Raw genomic sequence first — 14,338 nt, 5'->3', positions numbered from 1 at the left:
AAACATAATGCAAGAGATGTTCTTTCAATCTCCCCCTTTTTGGTGTTTGATGACAATATACGGATTTGCTAAGGAATCACAATAGAGACACGCATGATGGCAAGACATAGAGGCACTCCCCCTACATGTGTGCATATAAGTAATTTGCATTTGAATACAAATACACAACACATAGGAGTATGGTGCCTCAACATAAGAGATATCCAACATGAGCTCTAACAAAAGACATTGACACATATGAAGTTGAGATAGGAAGCAGGAAATCATACCCATGTGTAGATATATAATGCGGAGATATAGCATCACACACAATGTAATATCCTTGATCTCAACAAATAGAAATCCGAAAACCATAACAATGTCTCACACCACATAGCACATAGTTTTGAACGGCACACAAACAAACCAAATAGTTCAACTAAAAGGGGAACACAAGCAATATAAGAATGATAAACGCGTATGCTTGTGCCCAAACCATGCAAATCCCCGAGAATCCTAATAGAACACTTCTCCCCCTTTGGCATCGAGACGCCAAAAAGGGGACAAGCGCGATGCTACACGTCCCATGAGAATCACTCGGAGGCATCATCATCATCGGACTCGTATGTCACTTCCTCTTCTTCTTCTTCCTCATCAGTGTCAGGTGCATCCGGAGAGCGGCGAGAGGTGTTGGACCTTTGAAGGCAATCATCAAGATCACTCCATGGAACTCGTGGCCGAGTGCCAACCACCGTAACCTCGGTGAGCCGGAGGCTGAGGCGGGGGTCCTTGTTCACCACTAAGCTTGTGAAGAATAACCGCCTGAGTATGCTTAATCTCAGAGCGCTCTCGGCTAGCTGCATAGTTCTCCTTATGGATCTCAACGTTCATGCAAAGGATATGGCGCTGGAACCAACTAAGCCGGGTCACTTGCTTCCTCATAGCTGGGACATCATGATGACGAGCAGGAGCAAAACCACTAGAACGAGCATCACCCATGAAGGAGTCAGGAGCAGGAACAGCTGAAGAGACTGGCTTAACCTTGTAGGGCTTCTTAACATGGTGCGTCACCAACGGGTACCCACTCAAATCTTCACCAACCACAGCCACAGTGTTGTTGATGAGAAGCTGGATGTAAGGAGCATAGGGTATGGAGGTCCGGGAGACCATGGCATCATGGATCTCATGGAAAATAAAATCCATGATATCAAGAGTGAAGTTCCGGTCCTCATTTCCATCACGAGCACACTTATAGCTGAGGTGCATAAGGTTCACAAGGACTCCCCGGAGAGCATCATTGTTACCACCACTTGGGCAAATGGTTGACCGAAAGAACCGAAGCAGCTGATTGTAAATGGGAAGCAGCCCCTTAGTATAACCAATTTTCCCCGCTCGAGGTATAGAGCTGCGCAAGAGCATTCTTATCTATCGGTTGTGGTCCATGAAGACGACGCCCCCCTCAATAGGAACTCCAAGAAAACCAGCAAACTGGCGAAGAGTGGCACTGCAGTGAGAGGAGCCAGTCATCCATTCCATAGTGTGTTCCTCATCTTTCTTGATCGCCAAAGTGGCAAAGAATTGCTTCACCAAATCTGGGCTATAGTCACATTGAATCTTCATGATATCATGCAAACCCAACCTTCCAGCCTACCCGGATGGCATCTTCAAAGTGATCGTTTTCAGCCGTAATGTCCACATCAATAGCTTGCATGGGTCTCAGCCTTCTTCATGGGCTCATATATGTCCTTGTAGATGAATTCCTGCTCAATGCACCGTAATCTCCTCGCCCTCAATCTCTTCATCCCTTGGGATATCTTCATACCAGCTTGTTCATGCGAATAGCGGAATAGGAGACTCGGGTCCATGGTCTTGTAGTTCTCCCTCACTTCCTTGTTCTTCCGCCTTGAGGAGACGGACTTGCGAGGTGCATTGGTTGCAAACTCGTCACTTGATCGATCATGCCTTGAGCGTCTCCGACCACCCCGAGAAGCACCACCTGTGAGAAGCAAAGGCGGGTAGCAAAGGAAAGGTAATGCTCATAAGTCATGTAAGATACAGTAATACACTCGAGAAGCATGCAAATAAGTCGGTACAAATCTTAGACATGATAGATTGAAGCAAACTGCAGCGGCGATGAAGCTCCAGGCCGGATAATCCGGGGTCCCCTGGGGGCGGATAATCCGGCCTGGCCGGATAATCCGGCCGGCTCGGGGGGCGGATAATCCGGCCCTGCGAGATGTGCAGTTTTTCAATCAAAAACTTGTCTACGACTAGATCGGCCTCATAGCATGCAAGAGGAGTACACTACACACGATTTGGAACAACTAGACACCAATTCCACCAAGAAAATAGCACATATAAAACACAACATCTAGGGTTAGAGATTGTGAATCATACCCACATCCATTGTGGAAACCGCTTGGAGGAGAAGGTAGCTAGGGAGGAGATCCACCCGATCCACCCAAGAACTCCGAGAGGGGGCGGATGGAGTGGCTCCGGCGAGGAGGAGGAGCTCCGGCGGCTTGAGGAGGAAGAAGGGGGCGCGTGGGGGAACTGATTGGTGTGCCAACCGTTCACCCCGCGGCCTCCCTTAGTCTTCCCGCAGAACGCCCGAGCCGGATAATCCGGCCCAAAGTGGGGGCGGATAATCCGGCCCGGCCGGATATTCCGGGGTGCTCGGGGGCGGATTATCCGGTGTTCTGGAAGATTCCAGAATTCCGTAAATCCAGCCTATCTTTAGTTGGATATTTGCGAAACCATATGTGATGTAATGAACTATCACGTCACATATGAGATGCATATTTACCAATAAGATGGGGCAACCTAGATCATCCGACCGAGAAACCTCAAACTCCAAGTTTTTACCAAACATGACAAATGAGCAAGATGGAAGTGGCTTATTGGAGAGAATAGGCTTAGGTTTAGAGGGTTCAAACTCGTTAATGGTACATGATCACTCAAGTTTGCAAGATATGAGCAAATAAGGCCAAACTTGAGTGATTTCCCATAAGAACATGGAGTTGTCAAATAAGAGGCAATAAGATCCAAATAACTCCAACTCTTCACAAAGAAGAGTGTGGTGGCCTAGGCCACCATATATGAGTGTTGTGGCATGGCACCGCGAAGATATATCTTGGGTCCAAGCCACTACTCATCATTGAAGCTCACATATCAACATATGATATAAAGAGAATGATTTCTTAATGTTGGCATTATGGGGGGAGGGATAGCTCAATAATTTAAACCGCACTCCCCTATATCCATGCCCACATCTAAACCAAATAAAGTTTTGAGACGAAAGTGTGTTTGCAAGATGGTCAAGCTATACTCCTTGAATCAATGATATTTAGCTCATTCCTCAAATAAGAGAACCTTGCTTCATCAAGAGGCTTCGTGAATATATCGGCAAGTTGATCTTTGGTAGGAACATAGATAAGCTCAATATCACCCCGGGCAACATGATCCCTAATGAAATGATTCCGGATCTCAATATGCTTCGTTCTTGAATGTTGCACCGGATTATAGGCAATCTTGATGGCACTTTCATTGTCACATAATAGAGGCACTTTGTCACAAATGACACCGTATTCCTTTAAAGTTTGCCTCATCCATAACAATTGAGTGCATCCACTTGCGGCGGCAACATATTCGGCTTCGGTGGTGGAGAGAGATATACAATTTTGCTTCTTAGAAGACCAACACACCAAGGACCTACCAAGGAATTGGCAAGCCCCGGAAGTTGATTTCCTATCATCCTTATCACCCGCCCAATCCGCATCGGTATAACCATTGAGAATAAAACTTGAGCCTTTGGGGTACCAAATACCATATCTTGGGGTATCAACCAAATATCGAAAGATTCTTTTGAGAGCCATCATGTGGCTCTCTTTAGGAGAAGCTTGATACCTTGCACACACACCAACACTCAACACTATGTCCGGTCTAGATGCACAAAGGTAAAGCAAGGATCCAATCATGGAGCGATATACCTTTTGATCCACCTCTTTACCATTGGGATCTAGTGCAAGATGACATTTGGTAACCATAGGAGTGGCCACACCCTTCATCTCGGTCATCTTGAACCTCTTGAGCATGTCTTGGAGATATTTTGCTTGGTTGATGAAGGTTCCTTCCTCAATTGCTTGATCTCAAAACCAAGGAAGAACTTCATCTCTCCCATGATAGACATCTCAAACCTATCGGTCATAAGCTTTGAGAATTCATCATTGAAAGCTTTGTTAGTAGATCCAAATATAATATCATCAACATATAATTGGCAAACGAAAAGCTCCCCATTGACCCTCTTAGTAAAAAGAGTGGGGTCGATTAGCCCAACATCAAACCCACGGTCTACCAACAATTCCTTAAGGTGCTCGTACCAAGCTCTAGGAGCTTGTTTGAGACCATAAAGTGCTTTATCAAGCTTGTAGACATGGTTAGGAAAGTTGAGATCCTCGAACCCCGGGGTTGCTTAACATAAACCTCTTCATGCAAAGGACCATTAAGAAAAGCACTTTTCACATCCATTTGTTGTAACTTAAAGTTATGATGCGAAGCATAAGCAAGAAGGATACGGATGGACTCAAGGCGAGCCACGGGAGCATAGGTTTCTCCAAAGTCAATACCCTCAACTTGAGAGAATCCTTGAGCCACCAATCTTGCCTTGTTCCTCACAACATTTCCAAACTCATCTTGCTTGTTCTTGAAAATCCATTTAGTGCCTATAACATTGCGGCACTCCTTTGGCTTCTTTACTAAAGTCCACACTTTGTTGCGCTTGAAGTTGTTGAGTTCTTCATGCATAGCTTCCAACCAATCCGAATCTTCAAGGGCTTCAAATACTTTCTTGGGTTCCACTAAGGAGATATAAGCATGATGATGGCTAAAGTTCGCCAATTGCCTTCTTGTGGAAACCTTTGCCCTAACATCACCAAGAACCTTGTCATGAGTGTGTCCACGTAGCTCGAGGTTCCTATCTCTTCTTGCTAGACGACGGGCCTCGATCTCCTCCTTGGTCTTTCTAGGCCTTGGAGGTGTCACTTGATCAACTTGATCATTTTGGTCCCCGTCTTGACCTTGAACTTGAGCTTCCTCAATTGCTTGGGGTTGCTCAATCTCATGTGCTTGATCTTGAACAATGTTCGGAGAAGGGCAAGAGTTGTTTGGTTCCTCATTGGAGGCATTGTGAGTGATAGGTTGATCTTGACCTTGATCTTGTCCTTGATCTTGCACATAAGAGGGAGAGTCTTGTTCTTGTTCTTGGGTTGGTGCATCATTTGCTTCACTAGGTAAGGTTTGTTGATGTTGAGAAGATGAGGGCTCCACCGTGGTAGAGCATAGTTCTTCCCGAGACGCCACACCGTGTCCCTCAATGGGGCGGAAAAATCCCACACCCATTCTTACTATGGCATCTTGAGGTATTTCATCACCTCGCACAAACATCAACTTGCCCCACTTGGGAGCCATCATTTTCTTCGAACTTCACACTACAAGATTCAATGATAATCCCGGAGGATACATCAAAGATTCAATAAGTGTGAGATTCGGCACCGTAACCAACAAATATACCCTCCAAAGCTTTAGGAGCGAATTTAGATAAACGAACTCCTTTGATTTTGTAGAAACACTTACACCCGAACACCTTGAAGTATGAGATATTAGGCTTGTTCCTGGTGAGTATTTCATATGGAGTCTTGTTCAAGCCCTTGCGGAGATAGAGCCGGTTGGAGGAGTGACAAGCGGTGGAGATGGCTTCGGCCCAAAAGTTATAGCGGGATTTATACTCCGCCATCATAGACCTTGCCATATCCATAAGAGTCCGGTTCTTCCTCTCCGCAACACCATTTTGTTGAGGGGTGTAAGCAGCGGAATATTGATGACGAATCCCCTCATCACTAAGAAAATCATTGAGTGTGTAGTTCTTGAACTCGGAGCCGTTGTCACTTCTTATTGCCATAATGAGGAGGGTGTGTTGGCGTTGCACCTCGGTAGCAAAGTCAATGAATATTTGTTGAGTCTCATCTTTCGTCTTGAGAAAGTAGACCCAAGTGTATCTTGAGTAGTCATCGACAATCACCAAGCAATGTTTCTTCGCACCAAGACTTGCATGAGTAACGGGACCAAAGAGATCCACATGAAGGAGCTCCAAGATCCTCTTGGAAGAGATAATGGTCTTGCTTGGATGCGGAGAGTCATGCATTTTGCCTTCAACACAAGCCCTACAAACACGATCTTTGGCAAAAGACACATTTTCCATTAGTCCCACAATATGGTTCCCCTTGTGAAGACTTTGCAAAGTTCTCATGTTGACATGGGCTAGGCGGCGATGCCACAACCAACCCACGTCCGCCTTTCCGAATAGGCACATCGCACTTGACGTGGTGGTCCCCGAAAAGTCCACCACATACAAGTTGTGTTCGCGATACCCAACGAATGCGACTTTTAGAGTCTTGCTCCACAAGAGGACCACAATATCATTATCAATAAAGACGGCGAAACCCATCTTGCCAAGGGCGGAAACGGAAAGCAAATTGTAACCAAGGGTTTTGACAAGCATGACATCCACAAGAGTAATGTTGTGTGCAACCACAACCTTGCCAAAACCCAATACCTCGGATGTAGAATTATCGCCAAAGGAGACGGTGATATCATTAATGTTAGGCCTCAACTCCTTGACGAGGTTCTTGCCGCCGGTCATATGACTTGTACATCCACTATCAAGTACCCATTTTGAACCTCCGGCGGCATAGTCCTACATGAGATCAATTCTTGATTTAGGTACCCATTTTGCAATGGGTCCTCTTTGTTAGCAACAAGGGTCTTTGGGACCCAAATAGACCAAGCAACATAACCATCATATGGGCCAACATATTTAGCATAAACATCACCATAATAATCTTTAAATAAAACATAGTGAGGGTTAGCAATTCCCGCATCATCATCATTCATGGTTTTGCCCTTGGAGGCTTCACCATTAGTGACGACTTTCTTCTTTTCTTGTGCGGGCTTGGCCTTTTGCTTGTTTGCCTTCTTTTCCTTGGCATTAAAACCAAGGCCCTCCTTCCCATTGTTTGATCTTTGCTTACTCAAAAGATCATCCAAAGAAAGTTTACTTTGGGGAGAGGAGGCCTTAGCAAGTTCATCCTTCAACCTAGCATTTTCCTCAACAATGTTTGCATGATCACATAGAGGAGTAGAGGAACTAGGCACATCATATGAAGCAAGCCTAATTTGAAGTTGCTCAAACGACTTGGATAGGAGAGTGTATTCACTCTTCAAAGCTTTGTGAGCTTTGTCTAGTTCATCTAGATCCTTCACAAGTTTCTCATGATCAACCCCAAATTGGGCCTTTTCCTTTGTAAACACTTTATTCTTAGCCCTAGCAAGATCTCTAGCTTTAGTGAGCTTGTTAATTTTATCTTGAGGCTCTTCAATATTTTCTAACCTCTCTTCAAGAGAAGCTATGGTTTCTTGACATTCCTCAAGAGCATTTTTAAGAGCATGGATTTCGAGAGAGTCTTCTCTCTCTATTTGACCCTTTTCTCAAGCATAGCACTTTGTTGAGCTAAACGAATCATGAGGTTTGAAACATGCTTTTTAGTGTTACCTTGTAGGTTGAGAATGAAATCATCAAAATCTAGCATTTCTTGTTTCACTTTTAGACTAGCATCATCAACCCCTAGTTCACTAGATATGTTAGGGATAGAGGGGTTAGGAGATGATACCTCTGGAGGATTTAGCCATGAGGCAACTTTCTTCCTCCACAAGGATGACCTCATTGGGGGATTCACTTGGTGATGAAGAGTTAGTGGAGAGGGAGGCAAGAGCAATCAATCCATTGGAGGATGCATCTTCTTCATCATCAACATCATCATCTCCGGGAGGTATACTCTTCTTGAGTTGATAGCACGATAGATGTGTCCAAGGAGGACCTTGCCATGAAGCAATGTGCATTCTTGATAGGAGGGTTCTCATTGGGAGATTCAAAGAGAGATGAAGAGGGTATGTTGGTGGTGACGATGGCGGCCAATTCCTTTGAGCTTTCTTCATCTTCATCACCACTAGAACTTTCAACTTCATCGGTTGAATATTCTTCCCTTGTTACTAGCACAACTCTTGAGGGCCTCTTGCCTTTCTTTGTCTTGTTGTTGTAGAACTTCTTGTTGGGGGCTTTTGAATACTTGCCCTTGGTGTCCTTGCTCTTGTCCTTGGGAATGAGCCTTCCATTATGAAGCTCTCTATTTTCATAGGGGCATTCGGCAATGAAATGGCGCTTGTCATCACAATTGTAGCAAGATCTTGTCTTTGGACCAAAGCTAGTGAAACCACTTTTGTTGTTCCTCTTGATGTTGTCTTCCTTGGCCTTGGAGGGATCAACCCAAAAGGATTTTGCATGGAAGGCCATGTGATCATGGTAGTGGCATTGCAAATCTTCCGGATAGGACATACTCCAAGATGCCCTATAAGATTCTTGAGGGATCACTTCTTCACCGGAGTTGACCACCAAGGCAAGATTGGAACCTTTTGCCATTCCAAGAGCACGATTGCGAGAATCATGAGAGGTTTCTTCAAGCACCTTGAGAGCTTGCATCTCGTGCACGACTTGTTGAGAGGTGAGAGAGGAATAGCATTCCCTTCCCACAAGAGTCTTGACATCAATGGGAGCAAATGGCATCATGCATTCAATGTACTTCTCCTTGATCCAAGAGTCATTGATGTGGGTGGCACCAATAAGCCGGAAGGCATCGGCAACCGTGACAAGTCTTCCATACATGAGTTCATGATCTTCATCCGGTAGCCTCAAGAATCCTTCGGCTTTATTCTTAAGAGCATTATACTTGTTCCTCCTTGTGCTCTCACTTCCAATGCAACTAGCGGCCAAGCCGTCCCAAGCTTCCTTGGCGGTGGTGTAGTTCCGGACACGATGCAATTCCGGAGTCCCCACACTAGTTTGAATCATGTGAAGGGCGGTGTTGTTGAGTTGACTATCAACGGCTTCTCTTCTAGTCAACTTGTCGGGGTTGTATGGCTTGAAGCCCTCCAAGATGATTCTCCATAGTTCATTGGAGGCACTACAAACATGAGAGCGGAACTCAAATTGCCAAGTATCGAAATTATCAACGGAAAACTTAGGTGGGTCACCCCGAATGTTTAAATGAGGAAGGGGAACCGGTATATCGGGAGATAGGAAAGGTGGAGCTACTCGATTGTAGCTTTCACCTCCACTAGTTCCCCTAGGAGATGCACTTGTAGATTTGATAGTGTTTAAGTTGTCACCTTCCACGGGTTTGGTAGATGAGGGTAAGTCCGAAGCCTCTCCATCATCTAACGCACCCGTGTCTTTTACCTCTACACTAGGTGCCTTGGGTAGGGCCGGAGCCAAAAGCTCGGCAATCATCTTTTTCATGCTTTCCATTTGGGCTTCCATGGAGGACTTCAATGAATTGAAGTCTTCCACGGAGACCGTCTGGGCGGCCCCTACCGATGGCACCTCGTCCGGCATACTCTTAGGCGGTTAAGCCCGAAATAAGAGCCGAGGCTCTGATACCAATTGAAAGGATCGTATGCCGCACCTAGAGGGGGGGGTGAATAGGTGCTAACCAATTTTTAGTTCTTTTTCAAATTAGGCTTGACACGAAAGGTAAATTCTCTAGATATGCAACTAAGTGAATTTACCTATATGACAAGGATATCAACTAAGCAAGGTATAGCTACGCAATAGTAGATAGAGTGGGATAGAGGTAACCGAGAGTGTAGCACGCGATGACACGGAGATGATTCCCGTAGTTCCCTTCCTTTGCAAGAAGGTACGTCTACGTTTGGAGGAGTGTGGTTGCTACGCAAGCCAAACCAACAGCCACGAAGGCTTCACTCGGATCTCCCGTGAGCAACGCCACGAAGGCCTAGCCCACTTCCACTAAGGGATTTCCTCGAGGCGGAAACCGGGCCTTTACAAAGTTCTTGGGGCACACATCCACAACCAAATTGGAGGCTCCCAAATCTGTAACAATACAACAATCAACAACAACACATCAACAACAAATCAACTAGGAAACCAAATAGGAACACTAGCATGAGATCCCTCAAACAAGAGAGGGGGAAATGAAGAACGCTTCGGTGAGGATGTAGATCGGTGTCTTCTCCTTCGAATCCCCAAAGATCAAGAGCTTTGGTTGGGGGAGGAAGGAGATCTTGCAAATCTTGACTTTCTTGAGGTGGCTCTAATGGAGGTGGCTTGGCAGATTTCTTGTGTAATGATTGAGCAAGCAACCAAGGTAGAAGAAGGGGGGTATTTATACCCCCTCACAAAATTGAGCCGTTGCTGCTTCCGGGGGGCCGGATAATCCGGTGTAAGTAGGGGCCGGATAATCCGCCCCCCGGATAATCCGGCCTTCAGAACAAAAGCGTGACATTGTCCGGCCAATTATCCGGCCCATGTACAGATTCACATTTCTTCCAGTCCTTAGCCAAAATCGAGGGGGCCGGATATTTCCAAAATATCCGGCCCGGATAATCCGGCCCTGGTACAATACCGGGACATTATCCGGGCAAATGTCCGGCCCCCTATCGCGCCGCTTTTCCTCGAAGACTTAGCCAAAATCGGGGGCCGGATATTTCAAGAATATCCGGCCCGGATTATCCGGCCTGGCCACACTTTTCCTGTTAACTTTTGACAGACCGACCATATCCAACACACGCAAATATGAAACTATGTAATCCCTGTACCACTTAATCAAACATTAGTGTATCACATATATTGACATCAAACACACAAAACATAATGCAAGAGATGTTCTTTCAGTAGGGACCTCTGTTCTGGCCATCATCTTTCTTTTTGCGAATTTTTATATAGGCATTCTCGATTACACGTACTGTACCGACTATCTTGTGTCTATTTGGACTAACTGATTGGTGACTATTTCATCAAAGGACATGCTACTGTAGCATGGGGAACGAGATCCTCTGACGTTGTGGAAACAACTACATAGGGACGTCAATCGCTCTCGTTCGTTCGTCGACTATACAACGGTAGTAGGTCGGATGCCTGGGGAACAGAGCTGTGGGGTCGGCCCAAGGCCCAGTTCTACGAACAGGAGACGGAAACAGCGTGCTGCAGCTCAGAAAAGAACTCCCATCAAATTCCCATTCCCTGCCGTCGCCGTTCGCTCGTCGGCATGCCCAACTCTACAGTGGTGGACTGGTGGCCGGCTGCACCACGCCGTCGATGAAGCTCTCAACCAGCACCCGTGCCTGATTCCGCTTGGCTTCTGCGTTGTTGCTGCCCCGGCACACGTCGGTGGCGTCCTCCAAGAGGAGGAGCAGGATAGCGTGGCTGTGGTCAGCCTGGTCGCCGCGGTTGACCTCTGCACTGTCGCTTCGCTGGTGCACGCCGGATGCTTCCTCTAAGCGGCGGAGCAGGAGCGGTGTTGGCATGGTCGCCGTTCCGCTATTCCAAGCGGAGGAGCCGGAGTTGTTACTGTGTGTTTTGACTGAATACGAACTTCAGTTATTACTGTGTGTCAAACTAACAGATTGTAAAGGCTGATGTGTATAAAGTGAACAGATTTTAAATGCTTCCTATGTTATGAATAAATGAGTGTTCAAAGATTGTTCTAGTAATAAACTTTGTGCATGTGCAAATTGATCATAAAGAAGTGCATATGTGTGTTGAATTTGTTAGAGATATATTTGGTATACGTACGGTTAGGGATAGATTAGGTAGGGATAGATTTGTTTCTTGTCCTCTACTCCAAGTCGGTCCCTTGTACTCCTATATATACTCGCCCATGAGGCTCAATAATACATCCAACATATTCCGCACATCCCTCTCCCTCTCTATCCTTCTACATGGTATCAGAGTGGCACGCTCCTTGACCTAGCCGCCGCACAAGCTTCCGCCCGCGCCGCCCCTGGGGAGGTCAATCTCCATGGCCTACTCCGGGAGCCGCGCAACCCGTATGAGGGTTCGTCCGCCGATCCGTTGATCCGCTGCCCTCGAGTCCTTTTTTTTCTAATCCGTAGATTGGTTTTCTTTTTGCTCCGCCGGTCGCTCGACCGACGCTTTCTTTTTGGTTTTATCGATCATAGATCGGATTGAGTCGCCCATCGTCGTCGTCCTCTTGCGCCTCTACTCTGACAACAGCATCGACCTGCATCGGCCATCAATCATACGGCACAACCACACGCGCCGCACACGGTGTCGAGGGGACTCCTCGCCAATGCCCTCCGATAGGGGCTTAGGGTTGATGGAATCCTGCAAGCTGACACGAGACATCGGTTCACAGACAAGCGGGGAGAGCGATTTACCCAGGTTCGGGGCCCTCGATGAGGTAAAACCCTTACGTCCTGCCCGTCCGTTCTTGATTATGATGATAATGGGTTACAATGGGGTGCCGAATAGTTCGGCTGAGATCTCGTCGAGATGGCTATTACTAAGGTGACCTAGCTCTAAGCTTCTTCTGGCTAAGATTGCTAAGATTGATTCTGTCCCTCGGCAGCCCCTCTCCTAGCCTTTATATAGGAGGCCAGGTCTCAAGAGGTCTCACCGAGTACGACTAGGTTTACAGTAATATTAGATCCGATCTTTCCTTGTTCGATCGCTTCCTTGTCTTGCTCGTCAAGGAACCTTCTGGTGCGCCGTCCTAGTGGCCCATCTCGCCTTCATGTGTCTTCATGGGCCTCCAATTAGTCAATACAAGATAGGGTAATGTGGGTTACCCGAAGGGTAGTGCCCACGTCAGTAGCCCCCGAGTGTCTAGCCGAAGATAGTTCGGGTAGAGACTAAAGTATGTCTTCTCCTGATGTTCTTCTCCTTCATTGTCCTTGTTCACCTTGAATCTGCTCTATCTTCATTTTATCGGGTGCGCGTCAGCGCTCCCGATGGGAGTAGCCCCCGATTCTAGGTGCGGATGCTCGCAGTCCACGCGTAGACTCAAGTTGTACCACTCGAATATTTTCCTCTGCCGATGTTTTCCACAGATCTTCATAGGTCATCCGATATATTTTCTTTATGCAAAGGATAATGAGTAACGTGCCCAACTGTTGTTTGGTTAATCGCCGATGGCAAAACAACGTTACCCTACACAGAATCAAGTCCCCGGGCATGATCCTGGAGTGCAAAAAACTTCTATCAGGTGTGCATCACGCGCTCCCGATGGGAGTAATAGCCCTCGAGTGTCTGGGTGCGAGCGCTTTGCAACCAAATGCTGACTCAAACCTTTAAACTTCGACTGCTCATTCTGTCGAGTCTTCATTTTATCGGGTGCACGTCAGCGCTCCCGATGGGAGTAGCCCCCGAGTCTAGGTACGGATGTCTGCAGCCGGGCGTAGACTCAAGTCCTTCATCCGATAGCTCTTCATTTTTCCTTCGAATGCTTCAAGTTTTTTTTATGACGTCACTGTTAACGTGTAACTTCTGTCCCCTTGATTTTGACTGATAGGACGCAACCTGCCAGCCCTGTTTTCGAGCAATTCCTGCTCCTCTTTACACGGTTAGCGAGGCACCTCCTCGATTTCCGCAACCATTAACTGGAGAAAAGGCCCATTAACAATACGAAGCCTTCCTTAAGTTCCCCAAGAGATAGAAATCCCTAGCATTCTCCTTCATTCTATCCTTCGTCGTTCTTCTTCTTTTCCTGTTCACAACTGCTCGCGCCGCCACCACTGTCTTCCGATTTCTCCTAGATCTCACAATGGTGAAAAAGAAGAACCCTAGCGCCGCCACCAGTTCCACGAGCGGTGGTGCCGCCGCCAAATCTTCCTCGATTCTTTCGAAGGAAGGCGCGCCTGGCGCTCCTCCCCCAGCTCCGGCACCGATGGCACCACCAAGTTCAGCAGCCAGGCCCGGAGATTGGACAGCCTCTACCGTCACCAAGCGTGACGAAAAAAGATCCCGAAGCCTGGGATTGATCTCCTCCGCTGAGGGGAATGTGATCCTTCCAGGTGCGATTTCTCGACCTAATCCCCCCGCCGGTTTTACCGTGATGTTCTTATCGTTCTTATACCGAGGTCTTTCGCTTCCCGTCCACGAGTTCCTCCTCCATCTCTTGCGAACTTACGAAATCCAGTTATGGCAACTCACTCCCAACTCAATCCTCCACGTTGCTGTGTTTATCACGCTCTGCGAAGCATATCTGGGCGTTGAGCCTCATTTTGGGTTGTGGAAAAAGATCTTCTATGTGAAAAGATACAGCAGTAGTAACGGATCTTTTGTCACCGGAGGAGTGGGATTTGTAGCCCGTTCGGATGTCAATTACTTCAATTTCCCAATGAAAGAGTCCGTGCAAGGGTGGAGATTGAAGTGGTTCTATATCAAGGATTCCTTATCACCCGAATCTCAGCTTCCCTGTTTTGTCGATGC

The sequence above is a fragment of the Lolium rigidum genome, chromosome 6, assembly GCF_022539505.1.
Source record: "Lolium rigidum isolate FL_2022 chromosome 6, APGP_CSIRO_Lrig_0.1, whole genome shotgun sequence".
Lineage (NCBI taxonomy): Eukaryota > Viridiplantae > Streptophyta > Magnoliopsida > Poales > Poaceae > Lolium > Lolium rigidum.
Note: the sequence above shows the minus strand (reverse complement) of the source record.